Genomic DNA, 10092 nt, shown 5'->3' on the forward strand with positions numbered 1-10092 from the left:
GTCTTTTTCATTGCATTTTGTGTGTGCATCCTATGGGCATGAGCTCTACATGTGTTTTGCAACCCATCATGCCAGCTTTACAGTTGTGGTTGTCTTGTATTTGTGTGATCTATATGGTGACTAGCACAAGCATGCAAAGCAGCCTCCGTGATGTTGATGATTTCTGCCAAGTCTTAGTCTGTTATATTCGTTGCTATGTTACCATGCTGCTACCAAGAGTTATATACATAATCTGGAGATGTTCACTAAGGATTTTCTGTTACACATGTTATGATCTTTCCATCCATGCCCTTAGTTGCATTTATAACCTGCTATAGCTTGTTGAAAACTTGCTCTCAACTTGCTAATTAATGTTGCTGTCAACCTGTTAACATGAAGTTCAGTTTTGACATGTGTTTTGCTAGTGATCCATGCACCCTATGAACTTGATCTTCCATGCTTAGCTTTATAATTATGCTTTCTTGCTGTTGGTTGACTCCACATGCCATGTAATGCTCTGTGGTGAGTGGTACAAGCTCAACAACATGCCTACTTATCGTTGTTTCTGCCATGAACTGTTATTTTCACTGTCTGAATATGTCATATAACTTGCTATGTTTACATGGGTGCCATCATATCTTCTGTGCCTTTTGGCTCATGATCAGTAAGGGGATTTTGTTCTATGCAATTAGCAGATTCATGCCATGCCTTTGGTTGCCATGATAAGTGCCTGTAGCATGTTGTTTGATAGCTCTAAATATTGCAACCTGATGTTATTTCTGTCATGTCTAGTGAAATTCTGCCAAGTCTGTGAATCTGTTATTATTTGCAATCTTGCCATGTCCTTTTGAGCATGTTCTTCTGGTTTCTGGGGATAGCACAGTGTTTATGTTTTGTAATGATTTACCTGTAGATCATGACCATGCCTTTCGCTCTCATGTTGGAGTGCTGTAGCTTATTGTTTTGATGCGTGCAAAATGCCTAGTTGCTGTTTTGGACAGATTGTTGCTATATCTTGTTTGGAGTGTATGTGTTGCACCGTTGCTCCGTTTTGAGCATGCTCTATATGAAACTTGCTTAGTTTTACATGTAGTTTCATATTCCTTTGTTGTATCCTTGTTTTGAGGTGTTTGCTTGATGTTTACTTGCATTTTGCATCAATGCCATGTTTAACTTGTTTTGCTCATATCTTCTAGGCCGTAGCTCCGAACTAAACGAACTTTATATGTAACTTGACTAGAATTTCGTGTAGATCATCTTGGTGCATATTAACTTGCTGTTTAATAACTTGAACATAAGGTTTATTCAGATCTGGACCAAATTCTAAATTTGCATATGAGGACTTACTGGATTTGTTATATGTTGTTTCCGGCCTCATTTAAACCTGCTTTGATGTGTTGCTCTTGTATGCCTCATCTCTTGCCATGAGTAGCTTCATGTAGCCTTGTCATGCATCATACTTGGTTGAGCATCATGCCTTGTCTATGTGTTGAGTGTTTACCGTGTTGTTTGCTTCTTTCCGGATGTGCTTCTCCTCGATAGTTCCCGTTTCGTTGCGATCGTGAGGATTCGTTCGTCTACGCTTGGTTTGTCTTCGTGGCTTCATCTTCTTCATGGACTCGTTCTTCTTCCTAGTGGGATTTCAGGCAAGATGACCGTCACCTTGGATCTCACTACTATCATTGCTATGCTAGTTGCTTCGTTCTATCGCTATGCTGCGCTACCTATCTTTTGCTCTTCAATGCCTCCCAAATTGCCATGTCAGCCTCTAACCTTTTTACCCTACCTAGCAAACCGTTGTTTGGCTATGTTACTGCTTTTCTCAGCCCCTCTTATAGCGTGGCTAGTTGCAGGTGAAGATGAAGTTTGTTCCATGTTGGAACATGGATATCATGAACTTTGTTGGGATATCACAATATCTCTTATTTAATTAAAGCATCTATATACTTGGTAAAGGGTGGAGGCTCGGCCTTATGCCTGGTGTTTTGTTCCACTCTTGCCGCCCTAGTTTCCGTCATACCGGTGTTATGTTCCTTGATTTTGCGTCCCTTACGCGGTTGGGTGATTTATGGGACCCCCTTGACAGTTCGCTTTGAATAAAACTCTTCCAGCAAGGCCCAACCTTGGTTTTACATTTGCCTCACCTAGCCTTTTTCCCTTGGGAGTTGTGCATCCTGAGGGTCATATTTATTTTAACCCCGCCCCCGGGCCAGTGCTTCTCTAAGTGTTGGTCCGAACCGAGCTGCCTGCGGGGCCACCTCGGGGAAACTCGAAGTCTGATTTTACTCGTAGCTAGTCTCATCCGGTGTTGCCCTAAGAACGAGATACATGCGACTCCTATCGGGATTGTCGACACATCGGGCGGTTTTGCTAGTCTTGTTTTACCATTGTCGAAATGTCTTGTAAACCGGGATTCCGAGACTGATCGGGTCTTTCCGGGAGAAGGAATATCCTTCGTTGACCGTGAGAGCTTATAATGGGCTAAGTTGGGACACCCCTGCAGGGTATAAACTTTCGAGAGCCGTGCCCGCGGTTATGTGGCAGATGGGAATTTGTTTATGTCTGGTTGTAGAGAACTTGACACTTGATTTAAATAAAACGCATCAACCGTGTGTGTAGCCGTGATGGTCTCTTTTCGGCGGAGTCCGGGAAGTGAACACGGTTTCTGGGTTATGTTTGACGTAAGTAGGAGTTCAGGATCACTTCTTGATCATTGCTAGTTTCACGACCGTTCCATTGCTTCTCTTCTCGCTCTTATTTGCGTAAGTTAGCCACCATATCTTGCTTAGTCGCTGCTGCAACCTCACCACTTATCCTTTCCATACCCATTAAGCTTTGCTAGTCTTGATACCCATGGTAATGGGATTGCTGAGTCCTCGTGGCTCACAGATTACTACAACACCAGTTGGAGGTACAGGTTTTGGCGATGATCATGACGCGAGAGCGATGTTATTTGTTTTGGAGTTCTTCTTCTGCTTCTTCTTGGATCAGGGGATAGGTTCCAGGTCGGCAGCCTGGGCTAGCAGGGTGGATGTCGTTTGAGTTTCTGTTTGTGTTTCATCCATAGTCGGATGTTGTTCTTATGTATGATGTATTGGTGTATTCTTGCGGCATTTGTATGCCTTGTATGTATCCCCAACTATTATGTAATGTTGATGTAATGATATCCACCTTGCAAAAGCGTTTCAATATGCGGGTCTATCCTTGGTGGGACCTTTGAGTTCCTCGCGGATAGGGTCGCATATTGGGCGTGACACTGCAGCAACCTGTTGACAGGTTTCGAGGTAAGTGACATAGAAAGAGAAAAAAACCCTGTAGTCAGTAGCCCCTGAGACACTGTCCGGCGAGAAGAACCGGACAGAGGATCTATTGTAGGAGACTAACATAGCATGTATGCATAAGCAGGCGTCGCTGTTGGCCGCAACCTCGCATGCTGCCGAAGTCTCTGAATTGAGGCAGAGGCTGGAGCGGACCGAGAACGAGCTCGGCGAGGTTAGGGTTCGGCTCCAGGAGAAGCAAGGTGAATAACGACTTGCTGTATGTTCGGAAAGCATAGGCGATGTATATTGACTGTAGTGTCGTAATATGTGCAGGAACCGCGACCGAGGTCGAGGCCCTAAGGAAGGCCCTGGGCGAGGCCGAGGAGAAAGTTGTCCAGCAGCAAGCCGCCCGTAAGAAGCTCGAGGCCCGGGTCAAGGAAATCCAGCAGGATCTCCAGGATGCAGTGAAAAAATGTGAGACCTTGGAGAATGATGCGTCGGCTCAAGAGGCCGAGCTCACCAAGGATCGTCAGAGCGCGGAGACCGCACGGAATGAGGCCCAGGCCGCCCTCCAGGAGATCCAGGAGGCCAAGAAGATCATGGCGGGTAAGGCATTTAAGATGCAAAGCAAGTATGCGGAGAAGCAATACCTTTTACTAACCCGGATTCGGAGTTCCCTAGGGGCTTTTGCGGATCTACCATGCAGCGTATCAGACGCTGCAGAGTTCTACGGAGCCGAAGGAGGAGGTTCTACGGAGAAGCTATTCTGGTCGCAATACGCGACGCCAGAGCATCCCGTGTCCTTCACCGATAGCTGAAGCAGCTGGTGGAGCTGCACAGGGTGGCCGAACTAGCCATGAAGGATTTGACAATCCGGCTATGGCCAGCCAAAGCTATGCCTGGCAGCTACTTCGGACTCATGAGGCGTCTGGTGGAGGCATGTCCGCGGCTGGACGTCATCAAGCGCTCCGCCTATATTGAAGGTGCCGGTATGGCCTTCGCTCACTGCAAGATGTGGTGCGCTTGAAGTTGCCAGCGGGCCGCCGGAGGGCAAGGATCACCGCACACCCGAGCGATATTTCGTGGATGCTGTAGAGGGGTCTCGACTTGTGGCGGCGCAATGTTCGCAGGACATTGTATTTGAATAGATGTATTCATGTTTCCTTTGCCTTGTATTATGGGAACAAAGCCGGTGTTTGTAAAATAATTTTGTTATGCTTTGAATTGTTTCCTCATGTGCGGCCGTGTTATTTGTAATCTGAGGGTTGGCCAGTCGTCAGCTTCTGCCCTCACGTGGGTAGTACGGAGGTGTTCGGGATGGATTCTAAATAATCTTGATCCAATTACATGGTCCTTTGGAGGAGTTGTTTAGCGCAACGAACAAGGCAATCGGACTGTATGGCTTGAACGCCCTCACTTAGCCATAGGAGTTTTATAATTAAGCAAGTGTGCAGCCCCTGGTCCAGGCCAGGGTGCTGTCAGCATCTGATCGAGTAGTGCCGATCCTTCGCATGACGCGGAAAAAATCTCCAACGATTTTGTAACCCTCGAACAGCTGACCGGCTCTCGCCGTATCATGACAGTCAGTTTTCGGCTTTCTCTACTGAGGTGCTCATCCGGTCAAGGACAGGGCACAATCGCAGTAGTTCTCCCTTTACTACCCTAGTCGATAGAGCGGAACGTAGGGTAGCAAGCACAGGAGCCGGGCAACCCAACTATTGACCAAAGACATGATTCGGAGCCAATGCATATAATGCTAAATTCGGGGTGCCGAACTTATATATAAGAAGTGTTCGGACTTTACTGCCGTATTGTGGGGCGACAAGTAGCCCCTGGCGAATATGAGACGTACCAAAGAATAACGATGCAGCCGATAAGCAGATCGAAATAAAATGAAGTAAGAGGCTAAAACCATAGAAACTGGGCCGCAAACCATTTTCATTATGACTGGATGGATATGTCAAGGCGTATTTTGTACAAATAGTGCGGTAAGCCTCCGGGCTATTTAACATGCCGGAATCAAGAGGGCGCAGCGTGCGGGTCCTTGGAAATAAATATAAATACAGTCAAGAAGACGTATAGAGGTTACTCTATGTACCTATGTCGCTTGCCTCCTTTTATATGCCGATCCTTCGAAGGGATCGATCAGCAGGCTCGTGGGAAAAGGAACCTGAAATAAAAATAAAAAGGTGAAAGTATGTATGTCCGGGGTCGGTCTAGCTGAACTGTACATCCCGGGTTAGCTTCTGCCTCCGTTGATGTCCATGGGAATTTGAGTGCGTAGTTATGTACGCGTGGTGCGAATGTCACTACTTCGTCAGTACTGGGACGGAGGCCAAATTGCTAATCGAGCTCTTGACGAGCCGTGCTGTCCTGCTGCAGTGTAGTCCGGAACCTCTTGACGATGTCCAGGGGCTCGGCAGCCGCATTATGGTGCTGCTTGAGAAGGCCGCTTTGTACCTCTGCTGCTAGGGCGGCGGTGTGCTCCTCTGTTCGGAGGGAGCGCTCCGTATTGCCATTGACTGTTATGACGCCGTGTGGACCGGGCATCTTGAGCTTGAGATAAGCGTAGTGTGGCACTGCATTGAATCTAGCAAACGTTGTTCGTCCGAGCAGTGCGTGGTAGCCGCTGCGGAAGGGGACGATGTCGAAGATTAACTCCTCACTTCGGAAGTTGTCCGGAGAACCGAAGACCACTTCCAGCGTGATTGAGCCCGTGCAACGGGCCTCTACGCCTGGTATGACTCCTTTGAAGGTAGTCTTTGTTGGTTTGATTCGTGAGGGGTCAATGCCCATCTTCCGCACTGTGTCTTGATAAAGCAGGTTGAGGCTGCTACCACCGTCCATCAGGATGCGTGTTAGGTGAAACCCGTCAATAATTGGGTCAAGGACTAGTGCGGCTGAATCGCCGTGGCGGATACTAGTTGGGTGGTCTCGACGATCGAAGGTGATCGGGAATGACGACCACAGATTGAATTTTGGGGCGACTGGCTCTACCGCATAGACATCCCGAAGTGCTCGCTTATGCTCCCTTTTGGGGATGTGGGTAGCGCATATCATGCTCACCGTTTTGACTTGAGGGGGAAATTTCTTCTGCTCCCCAGTGTTCGGCTGTCGGGGCTCTTCGTCCTCGTCCTCACTTTGTGATCCCTTTTCCTTGTTTTCGGCATTTAACTTGCCAGCCTACTTGAAAACCCAAAAATCTCTGTTGGTATGATTAGCTTGCTTATCCAGGGTGCCGTCTATCTGGCACGGACGGTCGAGTATGCAGTCCAGGCTGGAAGGTCCTTCATTGTTTCTTTTGTAGGGCTTCTTCTGTTGGCCGGACTTGGAGCCCGTGAATCCGGCGTTGACAGTGGTGTCACCGGTGTTGTTGCCATTGCTGCGGCGTTTGTGTCTATTGCACCGGAGCTTGCCAGTGCTATTCTTGGCCTCGGAGGGGCCTGTCTCGCTGGCTGTGTTGTTACTACGAGCCAGCCAACTGTCCTCTCCCATGCAGAAACGGGTCATAAGTACCGTGAGGGCTGCCATGGACTTTGGATTTTCTTGGCCGAGGTGGCATGCTAGCCATTCGTCACAGATGCTGTGTTTGAAGGCTGCTAAGGCCTCGGCATCCGGACAGTCAATGATCTGGTTCTTTTTGGTTAGGAACCGAGTCCAGAATTTTCTGGCTGATTCTCCAGGTTGTTGAACTATGTGGCCTAAGTCATCGGCGTCTGGTGGCTGGACATAAGTTCCTTGGAAGTTGTCAAGGAATGCTTCTTCCAAGTCCTCCCAGCTGCCGATAGAATTTTCAGGCAGGCTGTTGAGCCAGTGCCGAGTTGGCCCCTTGAGCTTTAGTGGGAGGTATTTGATGGCGTGGAGGTCATCTCCTTGAGCCATATGGATATGGAGAATGAAATCCTCGATCCATACTGCGGGGTCTGTTGTGCCGTTGTATGATTCGATATTGACGGGCTTGAACCCCTCGGGGAATTCGTGATCCAGTACTTCATCTGTGAAGCAGAGAGGGTGTGTGGCATCTCTGTACCGGGCCGCATCATGGAGTAGTTCTGATGGAGTCCGTCTGCGGCATTCGGCCCGGGCGTGGCTAGGTTTGTCACGTCCGGATAGGTAACCGTCGTGGTGCCTCGAGGCACGGCCTTGCGATCTGTAGATCGATCTTGTATGCCCTGCTCTACTGTCCAATTCTTGCCGGAGATCGTATGTATGATCCCGAGCTGGTCTGTCCTTGTTTTTGCAAGGCGGTGGGGCGGGCTGCTGTTCGGCCTGGGTTGACGTTTTATCCTGGCCGCGGGGTGGTCGGTCCGCCGCTCTGTCCCGACCACGTGGTGGTCGGTCCACATTGCGCGAGGGGGGTACGGGATCTGGTGCGTCCTCATCAAACTGAGGTAGCATTCTACGTTTTGGGTAGCTCTTGGCTAGGCGCTTGAGGCCGTATTCTTCAGCTGTCAGGACATCAGTCCATCTGTCGACGAGCAGATCTTGTTCGGCTTGAAGCTGCTGCCATTTCTTTTTCAGGCTCTTTGCAGTGGCTATGAGCTTAAGCTTAAAGCGCTCCTGCTCCAGAGGATCTTCCGGCACGATGAAGTCTTCGTTGCCGAGGCTTGTCTCCTCCTCGGAGGGTGGACGGTAACTATCGTTCTCCGAGTCATCTTCTATGGCCTGTTCGTCAGGGTAATCTTGCCCGTTGTCATTTTCTTTCTGTTCGGATGTAGCTCTGGCAGGGTCTTCATTGTTTTCGGCGTCGTCTGGAGTGCTATTTTCTCCGGTGCCAGTGTTGCCATCCTTTGAGCGTTGAGGCTTAGAGCGGCGTTTGGCGCGCTGACGTTTGGACTGCGTCGCAGAAGGCTTATCCGCATCTGGCTCTTCTTTGTCGTCGCCAGATTCTTTAGGTGTATCAACCATGTACACGTCGTACGAAGAGGTGGCCGTCCAGCATCCAGTAAATGGCGGGTCTTGGCCTTGCTCCTTGTTGGCATCGTCGTCCATATTGTCGATGTCTTCGGAGCCATAGTCAAGCACGTCGGTTAAGTCATCGACGGTGGCTATGAAGTGGGTGGCGGGTGGGGAGCAAAATTCCTCGTCATCCGCCTCTAATTCCAACCGAACATAGTTTGGCTGTGAGTCCTCATCCAAGGATGAGTTCTTTAAAGAATTTAGCATGTCACCAAAAGGTGAGTGCTGGAGCAAGTCTGCGGCGCCAAATTCGAAAATCGATAACCGATCCAGCTCGGTGTCCGCAGGCGCACCTGATCCGGAACGTGTAGCCGAAAACGAGTCCAGCGTTCCATTGACGCAGGTATTGCAGGATGTCGAGTCCGTGTGCGGCTCCAACGCCATGGACTTTGTGGCCTTGGAGGGCACGATCTGCTTCGGTTCTGAGGCCGTTGCAGCAACAAGATCCATCTCCTGGGTGTGATCCGATGACAGATTTAAGTCTTGTTCATCGGCGAGAGGGGGAGTGACTGCCGCAGTCTTGAATCCATCGGAGATCAAGTCTCCGCGACGCTGTTCAAGCTTTCAGATCTGACCTGATGGCCAGGGGCGTGACTACCGACCTGCTCCAGATGGCCAAGCGAGTTGGCCCGCAGTACGAAGTCGCCGAACACAAAGGTTTGTCCGGGGAGGAAGGTTTCTCCCTGAACAACGTCATTACTGACGATCGAAGGGGCCATCAATCCTCTTGGCGACGGCATAGTGGAACTCTCAATGAAAGCACCAATGTCGGTGTCAAAACCGGCGGATCTCGGGAAGGGGGTCCCGAACTGTGCGTCTAGGATCGATGGTAACAGGAGGCGGGGGACACGATGTTTACCCAGGTTCGGGCCCTCTCTATGGAGGTAATACCCTACTTCCTGCTTGATTGACTTTGATGAGTATAGGGGTTACAAGAGTTGATCTTCATCTTCGTCATGAGAGGAGAGAGTTTTAGAGTCTTCGGACACTACGTCCGAAGCGCCTTTGCGGCGGAGGCCACCCTTGGCCTCCTTGCTCTTCTTCTTGACCTTCTTCTCCGACGCCTGATACAGCGCCAGGACCAGCATCCTCGTTAACAGAGGAATGGCTGGGTCCTCGGGTAGTGGAGCCGGACAGTGAATCCGCTCCGCCTTCTTTGTCCAGCCTTGTGGGAAGAATAGGAAGCTTAGTATGATCCTTGGATTTACAGAATAAGGTTATCCGAAAACTTACGGGAGTCGCTGCATGAGTATAGTCGAGGCCAAGGTCTTCAGACATTTTCGGCCACGTCTTTTGGGTCTTGAAGTGCAGCTTCCACATGTCTTCGTGCTTCGTGCCGAAGAACCGCCGCAGTGTCCGGGGACTGGCCGGGTCGAACTCCCACATATACTGAGTCCGGCGTTGGCAGGGGAGAATCCGGCGAAAGAGCATTACCTGGATCACGCTGGCAAGACTGGTATTCTTGTCTAGCATACTCTTGACGCGCTTCTGCAGCGTCATCACCTCGTCGGATGACGCCCAGTCCAGGCCCTTGTTGAGCCAGGATGTCAGCCGTAGTGGAGCCCCGGACTTGAACTCGGAAGGAGCGGCCCATGTGGAGTCATGAGGTTCAGTGACATAGAACCACTCCTGTTGCCATCCCTTCACGGTCTCCACGAAGGTACCCTTGGGCCAAGTGACGTTGGGGAGCTTGCTCACCATGGCGCCTCCACACTCCACGTGTTGGCCATCCACCACTTTCGGCTTCACATTGAAGACCTTGAGCCATAGGCCGAAGTGGGGGGGGGGATGCGGAGGAATGCCTCGCATACGACGATGAACGCCGAAATGTTGAGGAAGGAATTCGGGGCTAGATCATGGAAATCTAGCCCGTAGTAAAACATGAGACCGCAGA

The sequence above is a fragment of the Triticum aestivum genome, chromosome 7D, assembly GCF_018294505.1.
Source record: "Triticum aestivum cultivar Chinese Spring chromosome 7D, IWGSC CS RefSeq v2.1, whole genome shotgun sequence".
NCBI classification, from domain to species: Eukaryota; Viridiplantae; Streptophyta; class Magnoliopsida; order Poales; family Poaceae; genus Triticum; species Triticum aestivum.